A 7,319-nucleotide genomic window follows, 5' to 3' on the forward strand; every position below is an offset into this window, starting at 1 on the left:
AGAGCCATCATCAATAATAAATGATAAAAACATCAATAAATCAACCAAGAAACCAATCAAAAAAAATTAATCAGAAATAATTTTTTTTTAAAAATCAATAAATAAAACATTTTCTACTTACCGACTGCAGCACCGGGAGCCCTCCAACAGCATGCTGGGATGCCCCCCCCCCCCCCACCCAGTGTGTCTCTGTCAGTGTCTCTATCTCTCTGTCTGTCTGTCTGTGTGTGTCTCTCACTCTCTGTCTGTCAGTGTCTGTGTTTCTGACAGCGAGGGGTGGAGAGGATGGGGAGGGGGGGTGGAGGGGAGGATGGGTGGTGGAGTGGGGAAGAGGGGGTGGGCGGGGAGGGGGGTGATAAGTGAGGGAGGGGAGGGTGGGTGAGGGGAGGGGGTTGAGAAGGGAGGGAGGATGGGGAGGGGGGGGTGAGAAGGGAGGGGGGGTGAGAAGGCAGGGAGGGGAGGGGGGGTGAGAAAGGAGGGAGGAGAGGGGGGAAGAGAAGGGAGGGAGGGAGGAGGGGGGGTGAGAGAAGGGAGGGAGGGAGGGGAGGGGGGAAGAGAAGGGGGGGAAGAGAAGGGGGGGAGAAGGGGGGAGAGAGGGAGAGAAAAGTGAGCGAGAAAGAAAGGAGAGGGAGGCTGAACGGGCCGGGCCCAGCCGGGCCCAAGACTTCGAGCTTAAACTTTCCGGATTGACAGGTAGGTGGCGTCGGGTCCGGGGTCCGGGGGGGTCGGGAGCGCGGATCGGGGGGAGCGCGGTTCGGGGCGGAGGGGAGGGGAGGGGGGGTCGGTCGGGGGGGGGGGCGGAGATCGGTCGAGGGGGGGGGAGGAGATCGGTCGGGAGCGGAGGTCGGTCGGGGAGGGGGGGGACGGTCGGGAGCGGGGGAAGCGGAGGTCGGGTCGGGGGGGGGGGCGGTCCGGTGAGGGGGGTGGGAGCGGGAGTCAAGTCGGGTCGGGTCCGGTCGAGAGGAAGCAGGAGCTGGGCGTGGGAGGTAGCCTTATGCATGCAGCCCCAGTGAGGCCATTCGGCCAGGGCTAGGGGCTGCGTGCTTCAGGCCCCTCCCACACAGTTTCGGGCGCCTGGAGCTACTGCACATGCGCGCCCACTGTAGCGAGCATGTGCAGAGGTCCCGGCACTGTTTTCAGCGCAGGGACCTAGCTCCGCCCCCTACAGCTCCTGCTGCGCTGCACCGAGGGTCAGAGGACCAGCAGGGAGCCGGAGAATCTGGAAGTTTTTTTTAGGCACACTTTGTGGCACGAAAAATGGGCATCCAGGTTGGGGCTGTGCCTTTCTAGGCTCAGCTCGAAACTTGGGCCCTATACTTCTTCCAAATTTTTGTCCACTCACTTAAACTGTCTATATCCCTTTGCAGATTTGTTGTGTCTTCCTCACAATTTGCTTTCCCACCCATCTTTGTATCATCATCAAACTTGGCTACATTACACTTGGTCCCTTCATCCAAGTCATTAATATAGATTGTAAATAGTTGAAGCCCCGGCAACGATCCCTACGGCACCCCACTAGTTACTGTTTGCCAACCGGAAAATGATCCATTTATCCCGACTTTCTGTTTTCTGTTAGTTAGCCAATCCTCTATCCATGCTAATATATTATCCCCAACCCCGTGATCTTTTATCTTCTGCAGTAAACTTTTATGTGGCACCTTATGGAATGTCTTCTGGAAATCGAAATACACACATCACTGGTTCCCCATTATCCACCCTGTTCGGTACATCCTCAAAGAACTTCAACAAATTTGTCAAACATGATTTCCCTTTCATAAAACCATGCTGACTCTGCTTGATTGAATCATGCTTTTCCAAATGTCCCGCTACTGCTTCCTTAATAATGGACTCCAGCATTTTCCCAACTGGTCTGTAGTTTCTTGCTTTCTGTCTGCCTCCTTTGTTAAGCAGGGGCATTACATTTGCAGTTTTCCAATCCTCCCCAGAATCCAGAAAATGTTGGTAGATTAAAACTGAAGGGCTCTCCACTGAAGACATGGCTGATGACACCCTTGCGGAGGCCAAGCAATGAGGCAGAGGAGCACTATAATCAAAGCCAGATCATGACCAGATGTGTACTAGAGCAAGCAATCGTGATGCTGAAGATGTGCTTCAGATGCCTGGACATATCTGGAGGAGCCCTTCAGTATGCACCAGCCAGGGTCTCCAGAATGATCGTTGTATGCTGCGAATTGCACAACAAAGTGCAGCAGCGATGATTGGAGCTGTAGGAGGAGCAGAGCGCAGAGCCTCCTCAGAGGAGGATGAGGAGGAGAAGCAGTTAGAACACGAGGAGGAGGAGGAACCTGAGGTGTAGATGGCACCAGCAGCAGCGCACATTCCTGTGTGGGAGGCCCGGGATAGATTCATAAAGGCACAATTTGGCTAATTTAGCTCATTGTAACTGTTCCAGTACAGTTACAACACTGACTTCCAGCCGACAATGTGGAAAACTGCCCAGGTATGTCCTGTCCACAAAAAAAGCAGGACAAATCCAACCTGGCCAAGTACCGCCCCATCAGTCTACTCTCAATCGTCAACAAAGTGACGGATGGCATCATTGACAGTGCTATGAAGCGACACATACTCACCAATAACCTGCTGACCAATATTCAGTTTGGGTTCCGCAAGGACCACTCCACTCAAGAGCTTATTACAGCCATCGTCCATGGACAAAAGAGCTGAATTCCAGAGATGAGGTGAGAGTGACTGCCCTGGACATCAAGGCAGCATTTGACTGAGGAATCCTAGTAACATTGAAGGCAATGGGAATCAGGGGGAAAACATTCCACTGGCTGGAGTCATACCTAGCACAAAGGAAGATGGTTGTGGTTGTTGGAAGTCAATCATCTCAGCCCTAGGACATCGCTGCAGAAGTTCCTCAAGGCAGTGTCCTAGGCCCAACCATCTTCAGCTGCTTCATCAAAGACCTTCCCTCCATCATAAGGTCAGAAGTGGGGATGGTTGCTGATGATTGCACAGTATTCAGTTCCATTCGCAACTCCTCAGGAAATGAAGCAGTCCATGTTCACATGCAGCAAGACCTGGAAGACCTGGGCTGATAATTGGCAAGTAATATTCACACCACACAAGTGCCAGACAATGACCATCTCCAACAAGTGAGAGTTTAACCACCTCCCCATGATATTCAACGGCATTACCATTGTCGAATCCCCCACCATCAACATCTTGGGGGTCACCATTGACCAGAAACTTAACTGGACCAACCACATAAATACTGTGGCAACAAGAGCGGGTCAGAGGCTGGGCATTCTGCAGCAAGTGTCTCACCTCCTGACTCCCCAAAGCCTTTCTACCATCTACAAGGCACAAGTCAGGTGTTTAATGGAATAGTCTTCACTTGCCTGGATGAGTGAAGCTCCAACAACACATCACGAAGTTCGACACCATCCAGGACAAAGCAGCCCGCTTGATTGGCATGCCATCCAGCACCTTCAACATTCACTCTCTCCACCATCGGCTCACCGTGGCTGCAGTGTCTACCATGTATAAGATGCACTGCAGCAACTCACCCCAGCTTCTTCGGCAGCACCTCCCAACCCCGTGACCTCTACCACCTAGAAGGACAAGGGCAGCAGGCGCTTGGGAGCACCATCACCTGCAAGTCTCTCTCCAAGTTACACACCATCCTGACTTGGAAATATATTACCATTCCTTCATCGTCACTGGGTCAAAATCCTGGAACTCCCTCCCTAACAGCATTGTGGGAGTACCTTCAGTACAAGAACTGCAACGGTTTAAGAAGACGGCTCACCACCACCTTCTCAAGAGCAATTAGGAATGGGCAATAAATACTGGCCTTACCAGTGATGCGCACATCCTGGAACGAATTTAAAAAAATTTCACCTTTGCACCCATAAGGCACCAGGAGGTTCAACAATTCCCCCCCCCCCACCACCACCAAAACCACAAAGTGTCCTAAAATGACCAAACCATTCGTCACACAAACACTGATTGCTCAAGGTTACGTAATGTCTTACGAATCACTCCAAGTGTCAAGATCACTTCCCAGATAGCAGGCAAAAATGGATAAGATGCGAATGTGGTGCAAATACATGAATTTATGTGGCTCATAAATACAACTGAAACTTGACTGTCTTACAATATACCCATGTACACACCCTGGTGTACCTACAATTATGGCTTTCTTCTTTTCAACAACAACAACAACTTGTATTTATATAGCGCCTTTAACGTAGTAAAATGTCCCATCAGCACTTCACAAGAGTATTATAAAGCAAAAAGTTTGATGTTGAGCCACATAAGGAGAAATGAGGGCAGGTGACCAAAAGCTTGGTCAAAGAGACAGGTTTTACGGAGCGTCTTAAAGGAGGAGAGAGATGTGGAGAAGGAGGGAGTCGCAGCATGTAGGGAGGTCCTCTTCCCTTCCAAAGGGCAGAAGAGACCTCCTCAGGAGACCTAAACAGCCTTGTTGCACATTGCAGAGGAGGGCACAAAGCAGGGATGTCGTCTGGAGAACCTGGATGCAGTGTCGCAAATTTTCGAATGATCTTAGTAAATCACTAAACGTTAGTACAAAGCCACACTCAACCTCATCCTGCTGTGCCTCTCATCACATCCCCATCACTCTGCCTTCCTTACCCTACTTCTACACAATCCTTATTCACACCAACTTATCTTGCATCTCCATCCGTGCACCATCCCTCTATCTAAATGATCACATCCCCATCTCACGAGCCATCCCACACCCCTTATCCTAGAGCAATCATACCAACAAATAATACAAAAGGGTAGCCACTTGGGTGCTTTATTCAATGTTCATGTAAAGTTTATGTTAATGTGCTGTCAAAAATGTAAACCTTTATTTTGAACATTTTGTGTTTTTGGACTGATTTGTATGTATCTTTGGAAGTGGCTTAGTGAGTTGCAGTGAATGGTGAGACATAACGGTACCCTCTGTAATGGTGGTGAGTATGAAATGGCTTGGACACTGTAGGGATGCTTTATGGTGTTGGTGTGGGTTGGTGCCAACCTGACACATCATGTGGCAGCCAGGCTGTACAGTGCCAAGGGAAGTAAATCTGGCCATGGTGAGGCCATTCCTGGCCTCCCGGGCTGCAGCGTGGTTGGCTGTTAATGTCCTCTGCCTGTGCAGCATCAGCTCCAGCATCTACAAGGCATGTCAGGAGTGTGATGGAATACGCTCCACTTGCCTGGATGAGTGAAGCTCCAACAACACTCAAGAAGTTCAACACCACCCAGGACAAAGCAGCCCACTTGATTGATACCCCATCCATCACCTTAAACATTTACTCCCTCCATCACTGATGTACCATGGCTGTATCTACAAGATGCACTGCGGCAACTCATCAAGGCTTCTTCGGCAGCTCCTCCCAAACCCACAACCTCTACCACCTAGAAGGACAAGGTAGCAGGTGCATGGGAACACCACCACCTCCACATTCCCCTCCAAGTCACACACCATCCTGACTTGGACGTACATCACCATTCCTTCATCGCCGCTGGGTCAAAACCTTCACTACACGGACTGCAGTGGTTCAAGAAGGCGGCTCACCACTGTTATGTTCAGAATAACTCCACAAGGCTGTATTGTAAGTTCAAACTGTTGTGACCTTGGTCTCTTTAATGTGACTCCAGAGTGAGGAAGCAGCATGGTAGATTTCCTTTTATACCTGCTTGCCCAGGGTGCACAGGTGACCCTTAGGTCTCCCACAGGTGTGCCCCCTGGTGGTAATTCTTACATATTGGTGAGGGTTACATACATACAGAACATCACTCCTCCCCAAAGTCTTATGTACAAGTTATTTACAAGTTGAGGCGATTTGGCGCTCTGCATTCCCGGGTCGATCGCCTGGGTTGAAGTCCTGGCATGGGTGAGTTGGTCGGATCATTGCTGCATGGCTGCGCGGCTGGTCTGATCAGACTGTCGGGCACGGTGGGTTCATCCTCGTGGTTGGCAGCGAGGTCGATTGTGTTAGTGGGTCGCTGGAGGCCAGGTCCTTTCACAATGGTTCCTGGTTATCTGTAGTTCGCTGTTTGGTCTGGTCCAAATGCTTTCTGCATTTGCCCATTACATGGCTTCACAACAAACACTCCATTTTCATCACAAACACTCCATTCCCCTCTTTGGCTAATAGAGTGCTAGAAGCCCATTTGGGGCCATGAACATGGTCTACATCATTTATTCTGATGTCGCATGGAGGAGCCGTGTGATCATGGTACATTCTCTGCTGATAGCATACGGAAGACTCGGATCTGAATGATTCAGTCCGGTGATTGTGTAGCACCGGGATAGCCGGGTCTGTAGGGAGTCTACTGTGACACGCGTACTGCTTGGCTTTATGATTTGGGCTGCCCGCTCCGGACTATTGTTGCTGACCCTAAGGTCTAGCAAGCCAAGGATGGCCGATATGGCCTTGAGACTTTCAGTAGTGGCATGGAGGCCCCGGACCACCGACTGTGTGTAGTCTCCCTGCCTTTCTTTGCAACATTGCAGGGTTGCCCCATAAGGGGCAATCTGATGGGATGAGCATTTCGGCTTTGCGACGGATAAGCTGCAACATCCCGTCTAGTGGTTCGCCGTTAGCAGGCGGTAACGTGGGATCCTGGCTGGTCCAGGTCCTAAACTGGGGAGCCATTACGGTTGACCCCTCGCTTTCTAGCACTTCCATAACAATGAGCAGGTCTGCGGGCTGCGCCATTTCCACCCCGGTGGTGGGCAACAGTAACCAACTGAGAGCATTGGTGCCACTCTCTGTGCCTGGCCTGTGGCGAATCATGTAACAGTGCACAGACAGTGTTAGACATATTCGAAACAAAGCATTGATAATAGTGCCTCTACTCTCCAAAAACTGTGAGATTGGTGGCTTGTCTGACTCGAGCAAATATTGGGACACTCTTTGGTACGTCTCTTTTGTCCCGTGACCGCAGGCTACTGTCTTGGTTAACTTATTGGATACATGTACAATCGGTTGGGGCTCGCCCGCTACTTTGGTTTGCTGTACAACACGCCCGACCCCGTGTGATAACACATCAGTTGCTACAAGTACTTTGTCAGATACATATACGACCGGTTGGTGTTCGCCTGCTACTTTGGTTTGTTGTAAGGTACCTCCGACCCCATATGATAATACATCATTAGCCACGAAAGAGCACTCACATGGGTTACACAGTGCAAACAACTTATTGGAACGTAATGGGTGCCTGGTCTTCTCAGTGGCCGCCCCTTTACCTTTGCCCCAAGCCCAGTCGTCTTCCTCACTGGGCAACACATGCCTCTGTTTCGTTGCAGCGACATCCCGTGGTCTGGATGCTCT

This window comes from Pristiophorus japonicus, chromosome 6, assembly GCF_044704955.1.
Source record: "Pristiophorus japonicus isolate sPriJap1 chromosome 6, sPriJap1.hap1, whole genome shotgun sequence".
NCBI classification, from domain to species: Eukaryota; Metazoa; Chordata; class Chondrichthyes; family Pristiophoridae; genus Pristiophorus; species Pristiophorus japonicus.